We start from the raw sequence: 24,457 nt of genomic DNA, 5'->3' as shown, positions 1-24,457 counted from the left end.
AAGTGTTTTCGCACTAGCATTTAAAGTAGTAACGTTATCGACGATTGAATTTTGCGCTTCTCCTCAATGCACCGGAGGAGTGCAGGAAAATTCAGCGTGACGTCACGGAAGGTATGATTTCAAATTACCGCTGTCGTGCGCCACACCATGCCCTGACGCTTTAGACGCTGCCAAACAACTCTCGGCAGGGTTCGCCTTCGGTGACGTTGGTTTTTTTCCTTCAAAGCAGGCGTTTGTGCGTTGGAAATGTAACCATGCCTTCGATGACGTCATCATGCGCCCCCCACTTGGCGCTGTACGCTGCAGAGAAGCTTGAAGGGCGTCCGGATTTTAATCGGCGATTTCTTGACTATTTCAAGTGCTAGCCCAAAAAGACTTCGCATGCTTTACCTGCAAGTTTCACACATTCGACCCTCTTAAGCTCGTTGATTTCTAAAACCTATGCAGTTTCCCTTTAAAGAGCAGCGGTTATCTTGCCTTCACATTACATGCCCTGCCCAGGCCCATTTCTTCCTCTTGATTTCGACTAGGATGTCATTAACCCATGTTTGTAACCTCACCCACTCTGCCCTCTTCCGATCCCTTCATGTTACATCTATCATTTTTTTTTCCATAGCTCGCTGCGCTGCCCTTAACTTAAGCTGAACCCCATTGACTTTCAATTACAGCATTACCCATAGCATCGGACAAGCTGATATGGACCAGATGGCTTTGGTGACCCTGGCACAAGATATCCACGGCGCTTCATGTTGCATCATAATAAATCTGTTTCTATCTCAGACACACATACAGCTGCTGCAGCATCCATGTATGCGTGTGTTCCTTAATTTGAATGTGGGTGTTTGCGCTGCAGTTACATCTGAAGTGTCAAACTTGCCTGAAACCTCGTTTTCCTCTTAATATATTTTCTTTACTGGTGATTATGTTGGAGTGCCTGTCTATCCTTTAGCTTGGTGGGTGCCATATATCAACTTTCTTCCTTTTGTGCAAATTAAATGGATGATTTGTTGCTTCACCCCACGTCTTTAAATAATGCTGCTCATTCACCTACTTCTTTTTGTATCGTATATAGGACATTTGATCACATGCTTTTGTTCTGCTGTTCAGTATGCTGTAATGAGTATGTGTGTGCAGTTTATGACCACGCAGAATGAGCCCATGCTTGTCTATGGTTTGGTTTTATGCGGTTTATTGTACGTCCCAAAGTGACTCAGACTATGAGGAACGCTGTAGTGGTGGGCTGTGGATAATTTCGACCACCTGGGGTTCTTTAACGTGCACCGCCATCGCACAGTACAAAAGGCCTCTAGCATTGCGCCTTCATTGAAATGAGGCCAACAAGACCGGGACCAGGCCCGCATCTTTCAGGTCAGCAGCTGAGCACCCCAACTACTAAGCCACCATGGTGGCTTGCCCATGCCTTTCATTCAGTGTTTCCGTATATACACTGCATTTGTCATCACCTGTTGGGTCACTTTGTCAAGCCACTGACAGCAGCAGCTTTTTGTGGCTGCAACTAAAAGCATAGCATTGGCTTTCACACGCAAGTTAATGGCGTGGTATCCGGTCACAATCGACGGGCAAATTGTTCCATACGTAACACATCACAAATTCTTAGGTGTTACGATAGACCGTGACCTGTCCTGGACGAAGCACATTTCTGTGCTCAAGAAAAAGCTCGACAGCTTTGCAAGTATTGTGCGGTGTATGGCAGGAAAATGTTGGGGTCCCTCTGAGCGATCTTTACTACATGTGTACCAGGCGCTGGTAGTCGGTCTTCTCAGATACAGTGCACCCGTTCTCTCGGGAGTCAGACTATCAGGCCTGCATGTGCTTGAAAGCGCGCAGGCTCGTGCTTTAAGAGTATGCTTGGGTTTGCCATGTAAAACTTCTACATGGGGCACATTTTATGAGGCCCGAGCCTGCCCAGCACGAATTTATTTTCAACAGGAGCCACTTCGTGTGCATTTGCGGCATCTGACCAGGCATCGTCATCACCCCCTGACCAACATTAGTGCGGCGCGTCCAGATGCAGCCTTTTCCAGAGCCCTTAGGATGCGGCGCAATGCGGTGCCTTCGAACTATGCGCCACACCAGATTGCGGAGGTGCCACTTTGGGCAGTACCAAAACCATCTATACGGACAACAATCCCAGGGATAACAAAGAAGACGCACATTCCAACAGTCGGACTGAAACAGCTGGCGCTGTCATACATTACATCTATGTATACTAACACCCAGCATGTTTTCGTGGACGGATCCGTGACGACCACTTCTTCAGCTGCAGCGGTGATGGTGCCAGGAAATGCCTCATGTCACCGTTTCAGGCTCATGCACAAAACGTCCTCTACGGCAACCGAATTGGCAGCCATACGAGAAGCCGTCCTTTATATTGGTCACCAGCCAGCGCAGCAATGGACTATATTCTGCGACTCGAGATCGGCACTGCAGGTCGTACAAACTTATCTAAAACCAAGGGCATGCGAGCAGCTGGTTCAACAAATTGTGGTTTTGTTAGCCGAAGCTTTCCACCGCGGCCATATCATAAAGTTTCAATGGATACCGAGCCATTGCGGCATAGCGGGAAACGAGCGTGCTGACGCCGAGGCTCGGATGGCACATAGTGATGGTGCTTTCATTGAGATAGCCTTTTCTAGATCAGACATTGGAGCCTTGTTGGCGCATTTAATGCAAGCGGCAATGCAGTCGCACTGGCATGATTCGAGTCATCAACAGGACTGCGTCTGTAAGCTTGACGCTGGCTCACGATTACATTTGCCATCTATGGTGGTGCGACGTCATGGGACTTTACTCCACCGGCTACGGCTTGGCGTTGCCTACACCAAACACTATCTTCACAAGATCGGCATCGAAAGTAACCCAAATTGCGCACAGTGCTACACTCCAGAGACTATTGGACACCTTCTTTGCGAGTGCCCGAACTATAGTGCTGAAAGAACAACATTGGAGGCGACCGTGAAACGACTGGACTCTCGCCCCCTCTCTGAGGAAACTCTTCTGGGCGCCAGGACGAAACGTTCTGATTGGTGCCGTGTGACAAAGGCCCTGCTCAACTTTTTGTGTGAAACAGGCCTGGATACTCGTCTGTGACCGCCTGTGCACAACGTGCATGGTTAATGACATGTGTCGGTGTTTGTTTTGCTGACACCAGTTTTATGAGTTTTATGTGCGTCTACTCACCGCGATGCGAGTGCCAGCCAGTGTGGTGTGTGTGGTGTGTGTGTGTGCAGACATCACCCGAGAAACTCATTGTATTATGCCATCATCAGCCTTCATTCGCACTTTCCTTTTCCTCCTCTTCCCTTTCCCCTGTGTGGAGTAGCAGGCCAGGGCCATGTTACCACCGGCCGACCTCTCCACCTTTCCCTCATTAAAATTCCTTTCTCTCTCTTTGTGGCTGCTCCCTCTTTGCACGAAAAGAAAATTCAATTTGAATTTAAAGAAATTATGCGTTAAAATATTTATTCCATCACCTTACTATTCACTCTCAAGGCTCAAGGGCATTATTTAGAGAAATGGGTGAACAGAACAAATTATTAACAGAACAAATCAGTTGCAGCTTTCTTGAAGGCGATGTTATTGGCGATCACAGTGACAAAGGCAAAAAAGTAGTTCCAGTCGTTATTGGTGTGTGGATAAAATGAACATATGACATGCGAGAACACAGGCTTTAAACATGTGGTCATTACGTGATGAAATATAGGGCTCATTGTAGTGCTCGTGAAAAGCTGAAATCAGTGCACCAGAGGAAAGAAATAGAAGTTGTAAAACAGAAAACAAGACTGTCTGTAGTGTTGAAACTGAATGATAAAAAGAAAGAAAAATTTATAGTAAAGCAAAAGAAATATCAAAATTGTTGTGACAAATTTGGCGTCAAAAAAAGGGCATTTGAAATGTTAAAAACATCTTGGCATCCTAATATCACTCCCAAATTTTAACAAGAATTGCAGACAATTTTAGAATGTGTGGTAAAATAACTATTTTGATTCAAATTTAATACCCGCCTTTGCTGCTCTGCCAATGCCAAAAGTGGTAAAAATTTTTTCTCGAAACATGTAATACCTAGGAGCACAATTTGAAACACTTTTTGTATAACGTGTCCATACCTCTGGATTGTAAAGTTGAGATTTCGGGGCATGGTCAAAGGTGTTTACCACTCATATTAGTAAGACAGCAAGAGCTGAATTACAGCTGTCCAACATTAAATGATCATTACACTGCAAGATCAAATAGCCCCAGTTGAAGGACTCATTGTGCTTCTGCAAGTTCCAGTGGTTCTCGCTAAGCTGATCCCAACAATACATGATCGCAGCTCTTTGAAGAGCACTTCAAAAAACCTTGCTAGCAGAAGCACGAAGTTGGCAGTGCACAAAGTGCCATGAAATTGCGGCCGACCATGCTCACGTCGAGGACCTCATTTCAACAGCAACTAACATACACAAATATCTACACAGTAGCAAGATTTATTACAATGAAAGAAAGGTTTTCCTTGCTGTTAACCAATACCAAGTTACTGATTTTGAGTATTTGTGACACTTACGGACAAGTGAAATGTGCCTTGTGAATTACTTCTGCTTATATGCATTGCTTACAAGGTGAGTTATTATTGAGAAAGTTGGCTTAGAATTGAAGAAAGCATATCATATCAGTTTGAGTAGTTTAAGCACACAAACAAGGAATGAAAACATGGGAAATGAGCTGCAACCAATCAATTTATTTCCTGGCTGAAGCACTGTACACAGGAAGAAATGAATCATTATTAGTATGGCTTCAATGGAAAGCAATACTGCAGTTAAATAAAAAATTCAAAAGACAAGCCAGTTATGAAAGCTGTTCATGTGCCATCATGTCTATGCTATTATAACCAGTACCCTAATCTCTTAAAAGACGTTCAATCTCATAGGTAAATGAATGTTTTAAAGGGGGGGTACACTCCATTACCACGCCATCTAGCATGACCTACTGACAGAATTAAGTATTCCCACAGAACACCAATGCAGAACACCAATTGTTTTAATGTCTTTTCTGCCACCCATGCTTTCTAACACAAAATGTGCGTGGATTCAGACAAGAAGTGGTACAAAACAATTAAAGATTCTGAGCCTGCTGGCCACCTTTTTGATGTTAATTGTGGAATATATTGTGGGCTTAGGGCACAACTGCTGTTAGCTTCGGTGCATAGGGCACACTTTGTCGTGAAGTTTCCATTTTGCCTTAATAGTAGAATGAAACGTTGGTCACTGACCATATTGAACACACTGACATTTCAGAACCCTAACAGGTTGCTCGTTCAAAATGAAGGACCGGTCATGAAAAGCAGCTCCTTAACTAATCAGGGCAATGACTTTGCATAAGCCTGGTGAAGGTTTCCCTTTGTTCTGATGACTGTCTTCAGCATCATTTATATTATAAAGGATTCCAGGCGCAGCCACACTTACAAATTTCTTTCAGTGGCAAAGATTTCCACATTCTCCCAAGCAATTTCATGCCCTGGTTGTGCATGTTCTGCCACAGCAGCTGTTCGATTCCAGCCGACATCACTGCAAAGCTCTTTCAGCCGCCTGGGTACGTTTCTAGCTGTCTCCCCCTATGTAGACCGAATTAATCGTCGCAAAGTAAACGATTCCAGGGAACTTCGAACGAGGCAGAGCATCTTCAACATTTGCGAAATCCCCGCGCAATTTACTATAGTTAGCACGTGGGCAATATTCACCTGGTGCGTTTTGAAAACTCCTGCTCTTCGTCTAGAATGTACAGGGTCGTCCACTCTTAGTACGAACTAGTGCACTGCACGGGCTCGGGCCGGCCCGAAAGCCCGGGCCCGGCCCGGCCCGCGGGCCGGGACATGATTTGTTTTGCCGGGCCGGGCTCGGGCTTAAAGCTGTGGACTAGAATCGCGCTTGGGTCCGTACAGAAACGGCTGGTGTCCGACTATTCATTCATTATTGCAGAGTGAGTTACACAACTGCGGCACAGGAGCAGCGACATGGACGAGCTATGGGTTATAGTACGCGCAGAGAAAAAAAAGTAAGCTTTATTCATTGACTTATTTATTTCCTTATTTCCACGCCACGGTGGCTTAGTGGTCAAGGCGCTTGAGTGTTGAGCCGGGGAACCAGGGTTTGCTCCTAGCCCCGGCGGCCGCATTTCTATTTAAGCGGCAAGCATGACAGCCGTGTACTTTGTATAGTATCATTGCTCGTTGAAGAAACCCAGGTGGTCGAAATGATCCGGAGCCCTCCCCTCACTCACAGCCTGACTCCCCTTGGGCCCTTAAGCCCCAAAAATATAGCTTTTATTTTATAGCTATATTTTTCTCATGTGAGAAAATTTGCAAACTGAAGCGCGTTTGGTTTTCTTTTTGATCAGCTGACCGGAACGTCTCGTAAATGATAGCCACAAAAGCTCGCGGGAATTAGCAAATCTCATGTCATAACCACATCTGTCCCTCCTCGCTTCTTCAGCCTGGATGTCATGACAAGTGTTTTGCCCTGTAAGTTATCAGGTAGTTCGCGCGTTATCTTCTGCTCCACCAGTAAGAGTAAAATTCAACCGGTCTTAATTGGCCACTGATCGTTCGTTATCCCAAAACATACCTATACACTATTAGAAATTCATTCTTAAGAACATATTAGTTTATAAAGCTTATAGTATTCAAAACGCACACCGTGAAATACTCAAGCCTTTTAGCTTTTCGTTTCTGCTGAAAAGCGACCAGTTCGGCATTGAGTTCAACCTGTGAGATCGCGTTCACTAAAAAAAAAAAGTCGTCCCACTGCTTGCTAGCCAGCTTTAATCTTTATACTTCACGGGCGGCAAAATATAACTGATTAAAATCATGGGGGAATGAAAAGTAGTCTATTACGCTCGTATGCAGCCCTTTTTATTTGGCTCTCGGAACTTCCGAGTTTATCTTTGCGCACCTACACAAGATCACTGACCAAAAGACTGGCCTGGCGAGCACTACTCTTAATCACTTCCTTCCGGGTTAAAAAGAACCAACTTTCTGCAAGCCAACTGTGGTTTCAGAACCTTTATCGGCCAGTTTCTTATCGGTCTAGTAGCAGTCTACTTGCTCAGAGTGAACAAGCGTTACTGTGAAATGAGCCGGGCCGGGCCCGGGCTGGGCTTCACTTCGGGATTCACGGGCCGGGCCGGGCTCACTAGAGCGATAATTTAGCGGGCCTGGGCCGGGCCCGGGCTTGAAGCCGCGGGCCTGGGCCGGGCTCGGGCCTCCGATTGAGGCCCGTGCAGTGCTCTAGTACGAACACGCTAGTGCGTGGCCTCACTCTGGAGGGCCACTGCGCACGACACGGCCGCGCATCGAAGCGAAGTGGTCGATCACGTGAAGCACCACGTCCAGGTCCAACTTCTCCTGCGCCACTTGACTGCGATGAGCGGCCGTGCCGGACGCAGTGGCCCTCCAGAGTGAGGCCACGCACTCGCGTGTTAAGGGTGGACGACCTTGTACGTACATACGGAACCACTGCTCGCTTCAAGTGACGAATGCCTCGGAGACTGCAAAACCACGGTGCCCGGATCGTATTTATGACCCTGGCCCCACGTTGTAATGAATTCAATTATTAACTTGCATATCCTCCGCGCAAATCAGGTTGAATGCTCGAAACGAATGAGCGCACATATTCATGTCGAACAAGATTTTCCGGAGAAAGCTGGAGCGTCTTCGAAGGCACTGCACAAGCGCGAGCACCCAAACAACGCAAGCACACAAGAGTCCTTTCACAACGAATCAAGCGATCACAACGCGTCACGCAAAAGCCAAGGGCACATATACACGGTGAGAATGATGCAAAACGCCTGCATGACCATAGGAAGCTTTACCACACCGCCTAAAATCGAAGCGCGACCCCGCAATCACAAGCAAACGATGCAAAAACGCCGGCTCAAATCCCGTCCGACAACAATAAACGAAGCCAAGGCAATCCATGGGTGAAAATAACGCTTTGGGCCGGCTTTTCGTTATGGAAGTGTCTCCTGCGACCCGGTCGCAATAACGCAAGCGTTATTTTCACCCGTGACGTCGCATCCGGTTTGAAAAATGACGCCACGTCCGGCCAATTTTTTGTTGTTTTCGTCATGTTTGAGCCCAGCTACAGCCGAGCGAGCCGAGCCGAGCATTGCCAATGCTTGCAGTAGGGGAATGGCCGGACGGTGGGAGGTACGCGCGCTCGTTTTGCCCGTGAGCAATTTCTCTGTTCTTCCTGTCTTTTGGTATGTATTGTATGTATTGAGTGATTGCCCGTTATATGGCATTCGGCATTTCATTTTGAACTTCCTTGCGCCCGAATATTTTGTGTTTGCAGATCACCCAGGACTAGCACTGAGCCCGCTTGCTCGGCAGTGGACACAAAGGCCCTAAAGGTGAGACTCGTCTGTTTTATCCTGAGTTCTGCTGAAAAACTCAGTGCAGTTCGACAGAAGATAATATGCGCTGAGTAAGTTTTTGTACCTTTTGTCAGCCCGGCCCAACGTAACTTTTGGTCATGTAAAACACGCATGGTTAGCGTGCGCCCGAAAAAAAGGCGGGAAACTTTTGACAACAGCCCGGTTGAACTAACCGTTTATGCGATGAGTTTTGTGCGCGGTCCGATTTTTTGTGCCCCCGCTAATAGGAAAGTGTTTAGGTTACTGATTTAATGGTTCATTTTACAGTTGTGTTGCTGTTTATCCATACGAGCCGCTTTCCGAAACAGGGGCACTAATTGCGGCGAGATAAGCGATTACGCTTTGGTGTCTGCAGCGCGTAAACATGTTCTTTTAAATTTATTTTCATTTCAGAAAACGGCACTTGAAAAACCGAAATGCATTTTACTTGTAGGCACGGACCTTCCCGATTCCTGCATCGAGTCCGGCGTTCTCTTGCTGGCGCAGAGGCTGAACAAAATGGGACGATAGAATGCGGAAGCAGCAAAGGCTTTAAGGCGCCACTAGGTGAGCTCTCCACCTCCTGTGAATTTTAAAACTAGTGCTGTGCCACCTGCACTGAGCTTCGGTATTACACGGGGAAGGTGCTTGGACCCACGTAGCTAACTAGCATGGAGCGCATGAGGCAACTGGAAAAGCAAGCTTTCTTTTAAGGCCTCTAAGCTTAAGAGCTTATTACGGGTGATACTGCAAAGAGGCCTTAAGAAGGGGAACATTGTGGACAAAGTGCTTGATGTCCTTTGATATTTTGGAAGCTTGTGAGGTGCATAAAGCTCACAAGGCACTGTTTCAGTGTGTGACAGGTCATTGTGGTTATGATGATTATGTGGCCATTTGCTTTGCACGGGTGAGTGGCAGTTTTTTGCCCTGGCTGTCAAGTAGAAAGAAAAAACAAAGAAAACGTGGGAACATTAACTCTTAATATGGCTTTCACCTGCAGACCCCAGGTGAACAAAGCCTGCCCGTATAGTGAACAAAGCAACTCGACTGTTATGGATCTAGCAAATTATAATTTTGAAAGTGGGCCTCCTGCTGTGAAACCGGGAACGTTTGTGCCCCTAGAGACAAGCAGAGGCGAAAAGCCATAGGCGAATGTAGGTAGGACAGGTAGCTGAACGAGGGAGTAGTTCCCATATTTGAAGCACACATGGAAAGACAAGGACGAGGCGTTGTTTATGTTGTTCCTTCTATGTTTCTCTTTTTTTTTTCCCCCACAAGTTAAAAGTCGATATTTGTTGTAGTTTCACTTTTTGAGGCAGCCAAAAGATGGAGCTCAGGGATGACTCACACAGCATTAGTGTTTTCGTTTCGTTCCTACTGTTTTGTGTACTTGCACCTCTTCACCTCAAATGCGGCATTGTCATGATCTTACGTGGCGCTATGCTGATAAAAGATGTGTGCGGCGCACCTATGGGTGTGTGGCATTCAGGTTCAACCACCAACGTAGGGCTTCCAGTGCAGCTGGAATTATGAGAGGAAAAAAAGCCTCAAGGATGTGGATGGGCAGTTTAGCTCTTCAGTTTGCTTTTTGTGAAAAATTCTGTGGCAGGAGGTTACATGTCAGCCCACCCCTTATATAATGCTGCCTTCGGCCCGTTGAGGTACAGATAAACTGATAAATAAACAACAAAAAGTAATTTCTGTTCAAACAGTATAATTTGCAGCCTTGGTGGAGGATTTTCTGTGGCCCCTTCAGGGAGTGTTTACCCAGAAATTGTAGTTATTCCTAAATGCCTCTTGGTCCGAAGAACCAAACAGTAATCAATTGCCCTCATGCCTCTTGGTGAGGGAATCTGAGAGGTCGAAATGATAATTTACCATAGCTGTGAACAGGCTGGGTGTATCGCCGGAGAGAACCGAGGTCATCTACTGGACTGAGGGGTAAGAATTTCGGGTTGGTTAAAGCACAGATGGCTTAACATCATATCGCCAGACCTTGCACTGTTGGCGTGTGTGGTTGTTGCGGTGTGTGTGGCTGGTGAGCTGTCAACTTGGGTGTGACAAAAGTTGTAAGCTCAGCCAGAAATGCCTGTGCTGTTTGAGCTCTGGGCAAGAGCTTTGAGCGAGGCCACTGCACTGTGTCCCTGTTGTACATTTGCCTTTTGTGGTGCTCCAACTTCCTCCTTCCCCCACCTTTGCTCGGAATGTCGCCATGGGACTGAGAGAAAGTGGTGTGATGTAATTAGAGCAGTGGCATGGCCATAAGATCCATCCGCACAGTACCACTTATAGGTTGTTTGCTGGTTTGGCACCGCGGTCAGGATTGAGGTGTACGTTGTTGGGCTAGTCGGTCAATCACGGTAAATACAAGGGGGGGGGTACTGCACACAAAAAGACATGGACAAGAACATTGTTGTGTTATCTTCTTGTCCATACTGCGCTTGTTGTGTTACCTTCTTGTCCATGTCTTTTTGTGCACAGTACCCCCCCCCCCCCCCCCCCCCCCCCTCTTGTATTTACCAGGATTGAGGTGAGTTGTGAGTGGGCCACTGTGGAAAATGACATTAGAGCAGCAGCAAACATGGCACCAATGGTGGAGAGCAAACTTTGATGTCTGTGTTGCCATTGTTGTCAAATTTATTTGTGAGGCCATCAAGGGCAGCACCTGTTCTGAATGCATCGCATAGCAGTAGATCAGAACTTCACTTTTACACTTGGGTCATGGGCCTCACTGCAGGAGGTGTATCAGTCAGTTCAGATTTCACGTTGAGACGCATAAAATTCAGCAACCTTACTACTCATAAGTACAGTGAAACCTCATTAAGGCGTACCTCGTAGCACTGCAGAAAAACTATGTGCAAAGCGGCAATATGCCCAAACTGAAAGCGGCCTGAATATATCCACTTACCTGGTAAATAATGATTCCTGATCAATTTTTTTAAATGTGCACATGAAACCTTTTAACTGCATAGCTACCGTTCAGCCTCGAATGCGGCTTGAGCAGGGTATGTAATCCGAAGGCAAAATAACCGCTGGTCCTTAAGGGTCCTTAAAGAAGGCTAGCATAGCAGGGGGCGGCAGAAAGGTACGTGGGTGGATGAGATTAAGCAGTTTGCCGGGATACGGCGGCCACAGCTGGCGAAGGACAGGGTTAATTGGAGAGACGTGGGAGAGGCCTTTGCCCTGCAGTGGGCGTAGTCAGGCTGATGATGATGATGACACTGCCATCCTGCTGCAGAACATCTGCAAAGAGCCCTTCACAGGCAGCGTGGCTGTCAGTACTGAGAGCTTCGCCCTGATGCGAGACACACTGCAGCTTATTTAATTTGGGAAGCACGCTATCCATGACAGCGTTGGCAATATGAGAACGCAATGAGATGGGGCTGGACCACAGCTGCACAGTGGCGCAGATCAGCCGGCAACGCAGCAATGATAGGTGCGGCGCATTGGAGGAAAACTGAAATCTGCTGCAGAAAGGCCAAGTCATATGACAGTGATAAGCAGTAGCTATAGCAGTGGCACATCTGCATGGCTAGGGTCGTGGCTGCTCGTACACCAGCACCTGCAAACAGGTTAGTGACGAGCCTCAGGTGTGGTGGGGACAGGCTGGCACCCCCCTTTCCTTACAATGGGAGGGAAGAGTTCTCTCTTTCCAGATGCGTCAAGCAGCTGCAAGTAGGCTACACATGTCAGCAACATGTCTTATTATTAGGGGTGTGCGAATATCAAATTTTTCGAATACGAATCGAATATGAATACTTAGTTCCGAATCATTGTGGGTTTTTTGCGCAAAAGACACGACACAAAGGAACGAGGTAGACAGGACAAGCGCTTACTAACAACTCAGGTGTTTATTGACATAACATTGCTTAAATACAGCAGCTGCTCTTATCAAACACGAAAAGGGAAAGAAGAGACTTAGCATACATATATCATATCAGCACAGATCCCACCATCGCACGAGTGAATGCATGTTTCGAGCTCTAATTCTGCGCAAGATAACTGATTTCTTTTTTTGAGAGCAAAATTGAAGGATTGCTGACACACGAGTTACCCGATTTTCCTATCTCATTGGCCTCAATTATCTCTCTTCCAAGTTGTGTCTTGCACCGGCGCAGTACTGAAGTTTTTTCGAGCGCGGGAGTGCAGTTGCGGCAATTCCGAATATGGTCAATCATTTTGCTACGTGACTTGTTCTTTACATATCTTGCGTGCTCCCTCAGCCTTTCATTAAGGCACCTGCCAGTTTGGCCAATGTACTGCTTACCACAGGCAAGTGGTATCGAGTACACAACGCTCTTTTTACAGGCCACGAAGCGCTGCTGGTGCCGCTTCGAACAAGCGACGGCCGTATCCTCCGCATTCACTCTCTTGCAAATCCTGGAGAGTTTTTCAGGAGCGTTAAAAACCACTCTAACACCAGCCCTAGCACCGATCTTCTTAATATTATGCGAGATTCCGTGAATGTACGGAATGACCGCCACTTTCTTCCGGTCAACTTGGTCGGGTTTGCTGGCTGGTTTCTTCAGCAGGTTCTCGGCAGTTGAAGCCAGCAAGGCCGTCTGGCAGCCTGCGCTCGAAAGGCGCTGCAACTGGATGTCAAAGCTGCGTCCTACCAAATGCAGGCAGGACTTGCTCAGAGCGTTGGAAAGGCACGATTTCACAATGCCTCGTTTCACGGCTTTGGAGTGTGCCGAGCTGAAGGGAAGCAGGGGCTTGTTGCCTCTGGGTTCAAAGGCCCAACATAGTTCCGAATATCGAATAATCAAGGACAGACGCATTTAATCACTACAAAACATTTATTTGGGCACCCAAGAACATCACAGTTCAGCTATCGATGATGAAATGAACACAAAAGGTGTGTGTGGGTGCACTAAAACTATCAAAGTCTCGAACAAAATTCTTAGAAGAGTGGAAATATCAGAGAAGATGGCTAGTACACAGCATTGATTAAGGCTAGCTTGCCATCAGTACAAAAGCGCGTTGCTGGGATGACGTAAAAGGTTGTCGTGAAGGAAAACCAGCTGCACCACATGGTCTGGCAAAAGTAGTTCCCTTCTAGCTGAAACGACTCCTCCAGCCACAGAAAATGCCCTCTCACTTGGCACTAACCTGGCACGTATTTGCGAGGTACTTCGTGCACAGCTCTGACTATACCAGCTTCGCAGGTATAGACACAAAAAAGCTCACCAGCGCAGTCAGCTGCGGCATGGCCCTTGGAGGAAGAAAGAATTTTCCTTCCGTGTAGGCGCCGCCATGTTGTTATGTATCTGACGATAGGGCTTACGGACCGAAATAAACGCCGGTACTCACAATGAATATCCGGCTAGATACGAATATTCGCGTCGGGTCAAATATTCGAAAAAAACACGAATACTTGGATTTCGAATCGAATTCGAATACTAAAAATATAATATTCTAAATATATTCGAAAATTTCGAATATTCGCACACCCCTACTTATTATGTCAGTGTGGCGTATGCATTAAAGCACTCATGAACTTTCCTTTTAAATCATATGCATTTTAAAAAAACTGCAGCCAGTAGTTTTTTAAACTTTGGCACATCCGTATCTTTACCTTCTCTCAGTATTGGTCACCTGCTAGAAAACTGGAAATCTGCTCCTAATAGAAATTTGGCTTGCTACAAAGACTGCTCCAAAATGCTCGTGGCCATTCCCTCCTCTCCACATGCTGTGTGGTGTGTAATATTCATTTTTCCTATGGGCATTGTCACATATGGCAAGCTGGGTGGTGTATCATTGTTTGCATAAGAACTTAAGGGCACTGAGAAATTCCCTAGGCAGACGCTTGGCCACCCACTGATTTCAAGGTGATTGCACTCTGCTTTTCAATGAATGCTAAATCCTGACGCGATGGTGTCTGCAAATTTTTTTGCCACCTTCCCTTTTTTTTTTGTCTCCTTCATTTATTATTTTTTTCTTGGATGTTGCAAGTGCTGTTTTATGCACGAAGCTTGAATTAGGAGCTTCAAAAAATTTGATTGCTGGTCTGCACACGATTGTCTCCATGTCCAGGTTTTGCACTATTTCGTAATCCCTGGCATTTATTGGCACTTTCACTTCATTAAAAATTGTGTGTGTGTATGCTGGCACAAATTTTGGAAAGCTCCTTTTTTTCTAGCGCTCGCAAGTTCTTTCCATATTTTCGTTTTTCATGGGGCTGGAGCTTCATGGCACATCCAGTCCATCAACTATTCTTTGGCGTTTTCAGATACTTTGTCCCATTGCACTTGTGTAGTGTGGAGGAGCCGCCGCTGCTCTTAAGATGCTCCGTCTCCTTGCTTTTTTCATAGCCTTCTCCGCAGTGCTCAGGTGCATTTGGGCAAAGTATCGAAAAATGATGACTAGCTTGGCTGGCATTTCCTCTTGGTCTCTGAATGCACCATGCCGTCAGAATTTGACGAAATTATGGACATGTACACCAGGGAATCGTTCCACAAAGTTATCCAGGATTTATATTGTGAAGAAAAATAGCGTAACACGCATAATTTTTGGGTTTGTTATACGGCACATTACACGAACCAAGAACAGAATAGAATAGCAAGGTTCTACTATATTTCTCTGAAGGGCTGTGATGGCTTTACAGGGTGTTTAGCAACCTTGAATCATCAGGGGAATTTTTTTTACGTGGAAAAATGAGTGAATTGTGAGGGATACGGTCAAGAAAGTGGCCAAGTTGGAAAAAAGGACTGACTGAAATTAACGCAGTGGTCTGCCACAAGTTTCAACGGTACTGCGAGTGCCCAGCACATGGTCTGTTCACATTGGCGTGCCATATTTTTGCTTCTAACATGCATGAGGCATGGCAGCCTGTCTGTTTTGGGTGTCTTTTTCTTGTCGTCCATGATGTGAGCATTGTATATACTGGTTCATTCTGAACAGGTTCCCGGACTCGACAGTTAACTTGGGCTGGTGCATATAGATAGACATAGCTGCATTCAAAAGTACTTTCTGTGGAATAAGCCGTAGTCATAGCAATGTAAAGAATTCATGCACTTTCAGTGTACTCATGCGAGGAGCCACGCCACCCTAGCGTGGCATCAAAATCAAACTGAAAATCTTGCTCTCAGGCCTCGTCAATCTTGTAGGCCATTGCAGAAACACAGGCTAGTTTCTGTATGGTTCGAGCTGTGATAAGGTCATAGGAAGCTGATATTTTTTATGGAAATCTCTTGGTGCTTCTCCCATGGCATTGCTGCTGTCGAAAGGGATGCCAGTGTGAGCATAGGGCGCCTTCATTGGAAAGGCAGGAAGCGGCAGTACTTTTCACTGATGGAAAAACCATCCTTTGAAAGCCTGAAATAATCTCTGGCAGTACAATGGGCAGTTTATGAATCCCCTGAAAGCATGCGGAGTGTTTTGTTTAGATAATTTTCCAGCATTTTCTCAAAGTGGTGCTCTTTGTTTCTTCTGTAAAAGCACATATGACCACCACTCTTATGAACCATTAAAAGAGAGCAGGAACTTGTGAGCATAATTTTAAGAAACTTCCAAATCTAAGAGCCCAGGTCACTGAGGCACTTTTCGTCTGGTGAGAAGGAAAACAGCTGCCGAAATTGCTGCACAGATTTTGAATTGAAATGTGCCAGCATTTGTGGGCCCGTTATGGCTAGGGATTCCAGTGTGCTTAAACCCATACACAAGAGTTAAGCGGGCCATGTCCCGTCAAGAATGATGCATCCGGGACAGCATTCCACGGTTGGAGCTGTCTCTAGGTGTCACGAGGCAGCGTGGAAGACAGTCTTGTTAAAGCTCTCACTCACGTTGTAGCTTAAGCTGCTGTTCATTGATTTTTTGTGTAATCTTTTGTTTCTCAGCAGTGTGCCACATCACGTCATACGCCTTTTCAGTGCGAACTGTGGCAAGAGCACCTCCACTTGCCAGCTTGCAAATTCAAGCTGTCAGGTTTTTCCCTGCACACAGTTATGCTTTAGGCAAATTTTACCATTCTACATGATTTCCCCTCATTCATTGAAATGCTCGGTAAGCATTAGGATGTGATAAATTATGAGAAGTAAAATATTGGTGTGGAATAGTCAGTTTTATTGCTGCATTTTGAGGAAACATGTTTGTATTGTAATTTTAACTATCTGTATTGATATCTGAACTACTCTAGAATATTCAGTTGTATTTGCTGTGAATTTTATTACTATTGTCTGCTTCAAAATGAAAAATTTGATGTTGACACGCACTTGGTAGAGAACATCAAATGCTGGGAAGAATAAAGAAAAGGGTAGCCATCTATAATAAAGAGATGGACTTCGTAAAAGGGGCTTTCTCAAACAGGGGAAGCAAATCTCTTGCAATGCAGCTTTTGCGGCTTCATTAATTTTTTTCTGTGAATTGATCATGTATACTGTCCATTATTATCGACACTATGTTTCTCGCTTCGGCCGTTGGGAATTCAAAATTAGTAGCTTGCTGGACGCCCAGTTTTAATTTTCTTTGTTGAATGCTTCAGCTCGCCTAGATAGCATATTTAACTCGGGAATGCATTTAACGGCTACATTTTAGTCTTTTTGTCTGCAGATTTTTGTTATTCCGTCCACACCGCAAGGAAACTCGACTATGTAAAGCACGCAAAAAGATATTTGTTTGAGTGGGATTAGATTCTTATTTTATGTGCAATGTGGATAGCAGCAATGCACTGCACTGTGAGCATTTCATCAAATGCAAGCAGATGCTGCTTTCAGTTGGCATCTAGATCACAAAGGCTTATCCAAGCTGCAACGGGAACAGCAACATTGCTGAGAACTAGCTCTAATTTCATACGCAGCAAAGCACAAGGAAAGCAAATATTTATTTTAAAAATACATTGTACAAAACAAATTTTATCTGCTTATGAATGCACAATATACTCGTGAGATCACCAAAAAGACTCCCAGAAATTGTTGCACCCTTTTATCCTTTTGGAATGGGCGGAGTGTTCCAAAGCTAAATACAACGCTGAAATCGCGTATTCCGACTTGAGATCGTCCCAAGTGAGCTGCTTGGTTTCAGAACTCGACGTTGCCCCTCACCCGCTTGGCTTTGCTAAGCATGTCATAGTACCGGCCGGCAATTCAAAATGCCCTGCTATGCACAGCATGTGTACGAGAGCAGACGACGCCGCAGTCCCTTTGTCTACTTTTGGAGCCCCGCGTGACCAGGGTTGCTGCTCTTCCTTGGGAGTGACGTCATAACACACCCCGGCGCTCAGAAAGCGAAACCGCTCAGTATAAGTAACACGGTAATAAATTATTTATAGTGCATATATGAATCGTGCAGCATGTGTCATGTATATGTGCCCTGGGGCAATGCAATATTTGAAACAAAGACGCCAACCAAAAATTTGGTGTCCCCCCCCCCCCCCCCCCCCCCATTTTAAGGTTTTGGGTTTAGCATATGGAGCTTTTGACCTCCTGTGTGCCAGCGTCGGAAGCCGCAAAAGGAAATGCGTCAGTGTTGTGGACTGGCGAAGCTTAACTGCCAAGATTTGAAACCTGATAATTTGATTCTCTTAATTAGTACTGGTCTGACCCAGTGAAACCCTTTTGTTGTTTGTCTTGACTATTTTCATTCTCTCTTGAGCTTTGTGCACACTTCTTTTTGTGTGTGGTTCTTCCAGCACATCTTCAACAATGTTGCTTTTATCCTTTTTTGAAGATCTTTCAAATGTCCATGCACAAGGCCACTAAGGAGTGCGTAGGCTGCTGCGATAGTCTGTTGGCAGATGTTTAACAGTACCTTTTGCTGGGCTAGTTGGTGTGACATTGTGTTCAGGAAATTAAAAACAGCCCTAAATTGTACACAAACCACACAGAAAGACAGCAGCGCCCGTCCTGTCCATCTTTCTGTGTGGTTTGTGTAGAATTTAGCGCTCTTTTTACTTTCCTGAACACAATTGGGAGATGTCCTTATCTTTTTCTCTCTTGCATGCATTCCATTTTTTTTTTTGAGCATTTGTTTGTGGGTTTCTCTTAGTGGTTTATTAGTTGCATTTTACTTTTCTGAGCTTGCCCACTTTTGTTTTCTCTTTTCATGGCATCCAACCCTGCATATGGCTGACACTAGGGGAGGGACTGCAGCAACCGACCTTGCATGACGCAGCATTCTCTGGTCCAAGGCACCTATTCATCGTTCCAGGCTACTGGCTCAAGAACGTGCTCACAAGTCTGCACCTTGGCCTACAAGCAGAATGACAATATACCCATTGCTGCCAGAACTGCTGTGCCAAATAAAGTATTCCTACCAACATGCCTTGTCGGTGATTAATGAAGCATATGAATAGATTACTAACAACTTGGCTGGCCCTATAGAAAAATCATGTTTCAAAACAGTCGGTTGAGACCATACCCAGCCTCCACATTGTTTCCTCTGCAGAGCCGCATATTGCCTTTCTGTTTATGCCCCTGCAGCAGAAAATGCTGCACAAAGTTAATGAGGAAAAGAAATTTCACTGACAAGCTGCTCTGAGACTACTGCTAGAAGGGTACTGAAGCCCAGTGAAAATGTAGATCAGATAATGAATATTCGTGGGCGCTGCATGTGTACTTTCAATGCATAGGAGGGACCATCCCTTGATGTGGGATGCTTCTGCCTATACCACCACCTCATACAGCACTGACAGTGCTAGGAAATAGTGCTGAATATTGTAATCTGGGTGCTTTTAACTGAATGGTCTTTGTTGGTATTTCAAAAAGGCTAGGCAACCATCCTAGCACTACTGGGGTTCCAACCCACTGCAAATGAGGCAGATTCTGTAGCGCTTGGCTCTCGCTGGCAGTTAGTGAAATTGGTATCTCCCGAAACTGCACTCTGAAAGAGCATAAAGAAAACTCTTCCACGGTAATTCATGCCATGCAACACGACCTGGAAAAGATCACATGGCTAGTTCATTGTTTTCAGGTTCAAGACATCTGCCAATTTCAATACGGTAGCTTCAGTCTGCTGCAAACTACATTTCTCTTGAAGACACTTTTTGAGCAGGAATTGGGTTTCGCCCAGTTTTCATGATGATGCTTTGGGTGCACAAACTGGGTAATGTTGGTCTTTACCTGTTAGCAAAGGGCCCTAAATGATTAAAACGTTATTTGGCAAATTCGATTTACAGTCTTCTCTTACCATTTCTGACCTATCTTTCCTCGAACAGAACAGTGCCTTATTGAATTTGCATCACTTGTTAATGTCAGATTTAATTTTTTTCTTGCTCTAACCTTGCTTAGCTGCTAAGGGCCATTATTGCCCGAGAGGTATGTAGGGTGTGTACTGTACACACACAAAAATCGCTTCATTCAAATCTGCGCTATTTACGAAAAGGTACTTCGGTCCCGTCAAAATCTCGTATTTCAGTGCGACAAAACTGCCGGCAGTACACGCTTATTCAACGGCCGTCCAGTTTACCTGTCCTGGCCGATGATGAAGCATGGCAGTGCAGCGTGCTGCACGCGGCCATCGTGTTTTCGACAGCCCCCGGACCGATAGTCTATGAAAGGCCATTACATGCACTATGCGCGCGTTGCTTGGTGTGGGTTGTGGTCTTTGCGGCTGCTTCACTGCAGTTCTTTTTTTTTTCCCTGCGCTCCTGTCACGACGTGGGACCAGTTTATTTTAGAACGTGCGAGGCCGATCGAGTGGCATCTATGAGGCGACGCTAATGCTGCCAGTGCTGATGAGCGGTCGCGTAAGAATGACAAGACCGGTGAATGAATTAAACTCTCTGGTCGGGCTTTCTTTATTCCGAACTCTGTGTGTAAAACTATTTTCGGTCCCCTTACCCTTAATTTCAAATCGGCATGATTTGAACAAATTTTCAGACCCTTAACAGTTTATGCCCGACCATTGGCGCTTGGCGCTGCAACGATATATATCATTTTCATGGCGCGCACACAATTTGGCTCTAAACGTGATGGTCCTTGCCTTCATCTTCAAAAGTCTTGGCGCAAATCTCAAAAGTTTACTCGCAACAAACATAAATATAAGACTGCTCAAAGAGAACAGCACGCGGCTACAAAACCACCGTGCCGCACACACGTGTCCACTCCTGGCACCCTCAGTTCGAATAGAATTTGACCAAAAGTTTGAGCTAAGAAAGCGAGCACGAAACAACGAGAGTTCACCGTGTGCGTGTGTTTGAGGAAAGGTCGAGCACAATAGGTTTTGCCACTAAAAGCACTGATCGTGGTGCTTGCGTGCGGTACAGCGAAACGGTGATATCGATACGAGATGGAAGTACGCGTGATATGTTGTTCCGCAGCTGGCGCTCCTATAGTCCTCACAATGAAAAGTGGAAGGATTGATTTTTTTTTTCTGCAAAACAAACCTCGAGTAGAACCCCGCTGTTACGTTCGCGGTTGCTGAATTTTAGCAGTGCTACGTTTTCATGAGCCAGTCCAGCTGCCATAGATCGAAACCCATGTATACGTAATTGAAACTCGATCGCCTGTATCCGTTACATAATGCAATTGTTGCATCATTTCCGCATCGCATGTCGCGGAAGTCGCCTCGCGGTGATAGTTTACACCGTTCCGGCATTTGTTCAATGCGTGTGCAATGTCAGTGCCGGGTAGAAAAAGCGAAACTATACACTCTATCGGCGCTTGTCCGCCGCTGTGTTAGGCGACTTCTGGCGGGAAGCCCCCACGCCAAAGCTAGCGCGCTTACTGAATAGGTGATTTTTGGTGCGGCTGTTGGCACAGTTACATCGCCGCTGTGATGCCAGCGCGAACGACCCTAACGCGCGAAAACGAAACTATGCCGCGGCAGACGGCACACGAGATGCAGTTGCGCGCGTTGGCTCCGACGGTTTTGTTTCTACCATCCGCTTTATTCTTGTCACCTGCACCTTAAGATACACAATTTCGAGATTTCAATAGGCGATGATCCTATGGGATTAATGTGGCCACCGCGATAACAGCGAAGAGGAGCGCGCGTACCGCACCTTCGCACGCTCCAGGCATGCTCCCTCTTAGCTGCTAAAACCCTTCCACAGACAGCTGCTCAGAAGCGGAATCGAAATTTGAGCTATATATATAGTTGGCATAGCATCATGGAAAAAATGGCACACTCATCACTTTTGTGTTGTTTGGTCTTCTTTGCTCATGCAGAACGATCCTGAGAACCACACAGCCTTGCTAATTCCAGAAAAGGATATGGCGCACAATTCATAATAATAAAAAAAACTGCAGGCAACAGTGCACAATTTTTTTTCACTCAAAACATTCATCTGCTACGTTTCCTGGCTGTTACTTTTTTTTTTGCGGTCCTATGAAAAAAACTGCAGCAATGTGTTTTGTTGCATTTGATGCTCTGGTGCATTTAACAACTATATGTGGACACTTGAGTGCACTCTCAACTCTCACTTTAGGTCGTACACACATGTGTGTAGCCCAAAAAAATTTAACTTCATATTGTCTCTCCCAGATGCACACAAATCACGTACATCACCACCTGGACAACATGACCACAGATGTCATGCATATTCAAGAATGCTGATTCCATGGCTGCAGTTGAGGTTTTCGGCCAGAAGCATGGGTAGCGGGCGAGCTGGCACAGGTTGATTGCTTGCAACAGAGAAGTAATCACTAGCGAAATGCGTCGTAGTATGTGCACCGACATTTGCAGCTGAACTGGTTTTTACTGAAATGTGAAATTTTTAGTAGTCACTGAAGAAGAAAATAAGTAAAGTGTGTATTGCAGAAACAAAAAAAAAATAAAAAAATTAATTCAGCTGGTGAATGTGAGAGATTTCAGTTGCAAAGTATATATGCCAATCCTAATTTATCTTCCAGAAAGTACTCTACAAGCTATAATTAGTCCAAAAGTGATGGCCTACAGAGTGTTTCACTGAATGTGGCAATTCTTTAAATAGATTAAATACAGCTACGATATTTATTTAACCCGCAGGCTTGTAAATTAATATATAATATTTAACTTTTTACCAGTTACAGTAATGCCTCTTATTATAGCTGACCATAATATCCGCATCAGTTTTTAGATTCCTCAAATTGTGATTCTCTCGGCTGCAGTGCACTGAGTTTGGGGGGCCCAAATGGGCGAAACTGCACGGGCCAGGAGCGCTCGCAGCCACGCCTACGAGTGCATACCCAGCTCTTTCCTCGAGCAGTTCCCACTGCGGTCACTAAAGTATATACACACTTCATTCCCTACTACTGTTTTTCAAGCTCAGCCAGTGTAAAAGCAGATACCTTTAGAGCTGTTAATTCCTTATAAAAGAACTAATCCCAGCTGGGACACACCGTGCACAGAAAGATTACAGCAGAAGCCTTAACACAGCTGCAATACCTGCAGGTTTTTGACTGGTATCAACTGAAAATGTAGACAGTTTAGTCTGGCAAATCCCAACTGACCCCTGCTGAGATCACACACAACCCTGTGGTTTCCATAGCTGGTGACCAGTCGAAATCTGCCATTCTTGTGAAGTTGACCTGCTATTGACTAGGACAAACATTTGGCTTTTATTATGTCATTAACTAGAACAATTTGCAATGATATTTCAGGCACACTTCAGTTTTGATTACACAGTTTCACTTGGTTCCAGCTCGAACAGTGAAGCTGCTTTGCAAGAGAAGGTGTGGCATCATATATTAGCAAACAGCTATGATTCTTAATTTGAAACTGTGGCCAACAGATTTCTGGTTGAGACTGAGTAATATTAGTTCATATCAGCTGCAGCTGTGTCAAATTCTCAGTTTAGGATGTTTCCCTTGCACGTATGTAAATCCAGATGACAATTGCCCAGTGAAAGCAAATTATATTTCACCTGAACTATAGCTTATCAGCTACTGCCTTCATGACTGTAGAAAAAAAGGCTTAAAGCTCCTTCAAGTAAGTGCAATATTTGTACAAGACCCACTTAAATTTCATTGAAAGGTATGACGGCATTTTCATCAAGCAGAGAGATACAGTAGGGATTAGAACTGCAATGTGGGACATGGGTCATATGGTTACTTGGTCATCACAAAGCTGAACTTTTCTTATTAAATAGAAGTAGAAATAATTTGCTTATTGTTAAGATGTCAGGTTGAAAGCTCTTGACTTTAGTTGTTATCAAAGCTGCTGAGGCAAGAAAATTGTGTAAAGCACCCATTAAAGGTGAAGCATGGAAGAAAATATCATCAGATGAGCCTGTGCTCACTGAAGAAATGATGCAGACAGTAAGAGCCAATAAGAGCCAATAAGAGCCAACAGCCCCTGTAAAAGAATTTAAAGGCCCAGATTGCAGTTTAAATCAATCATAAATCAGTATGTTCAGAACAATGCCTGCAAAGTTTCAAATCAGGTCATTTACTGAGCAAAGAAATAAAATGTACTGCACTCATTCTGCCCACACATTTTTGAAAAGGTATAAATGAATGCCTGACAGTGTAACAGACCTCTTTGCTGTTTTTCTTCCATTCACACAATATTAAATTAAAGATTACAAACAGCCGGACAATTGTAGATACATAAGGGCAAACTGTGCAATTACTCCTACCGGAGAATCAAAACAAGCAAAAGCTACAAGAAACAATTATTACAGGCACAACAAATACAGATTAATTTTTTTCCTTTTTGATATGTTACAGTCATACTGATCCTAGTGTATCAATAATGAGAATGTGATTTTGCAAGAAGTGTGCTATCAAGTAGAATTGCTTTTCATGACATAGATTCTATTGTGCCGTGATTAAACATTTTCAGCCTCACCTTATTTATGTTCTTTCCCAAGATGCCATCTTGGAAAGGCACTTTCATTTAACTTGCACGCACACACACACACATCTTTTTCACTGCCAAAAGACTGTGTGTGGTAATGCAGCAAAACACTGAAGAATAATACAGCAGCTTCAGCTGGCCCTTTAGGCTGTGCACAGATGGTACAGTAAAGAGCTCTTTGTGTAATCCACCAAAGTTGTCAGGTGCATATATGCCAGTGTGCTACCTTCCTATACCTAGCAAAAATTTTGTGGTTCCGATGGGAAGTGGATTTTGTTGAAAAGTTTCATATCTAAATGATGAGTAATGTCTGTTTGTAAAAAAGACTATGGAA

General features: G+C 45.0%; 2 long non-coding RNA genes across 2 annotated transcripts; both read left to right on the top strand.

The window, feature by feature from the left end:
- The first annotated feature begins 8,180 nt into the window (after nt 1-8,180).
- On the top strand, nt 8,181-18,661 carry LOC149335792 (uncharacterized). The gene is made up of 4 exons (XR_016284105.1): nt 8,181-8,253; nt 8,346-8,403; nt 8,861-8,973; nt 18,481-18,661. It is a non-coding gene; the product is annotated as an uncharacterized LOC149335792 (long non-coding RNA).
- On the top strand, nt 8,984-12,496 carry LOC149335793 (uncharacterized). The gene is made up of 2 exons (XR_016284106.1): nt 8,984-10,734; nt 10,937-12,496. It is a non-coding gene; the product is annotated as an uncharacterized LOC149335793 (long non-coding RNA).
- Nucleotides 18,662-24,457: the final 5,796 nt, after the last annotated feature.

Source organism: Amblyomma mixtum, chromosome 7 (genome assembly GCF_055824585.1).
Source record: "Amblyomma mixtum isolate Tamu chromosome 7, ASM5582458v1, whole genome shotgun sequence".
In the NCBI taxonomy this organism is placed as follows: Eukaryota; Metazoa; Arthropoda; class Arachnida; order Ixodida; family Ixodidae; genus Amblyomma; species Amblyomma mixtum.
The sequence above is the reverse complement of the archived record's forward strand: the minus strand, read 5'-3'. Positions and strand labels throughout refer to the sequence as shown.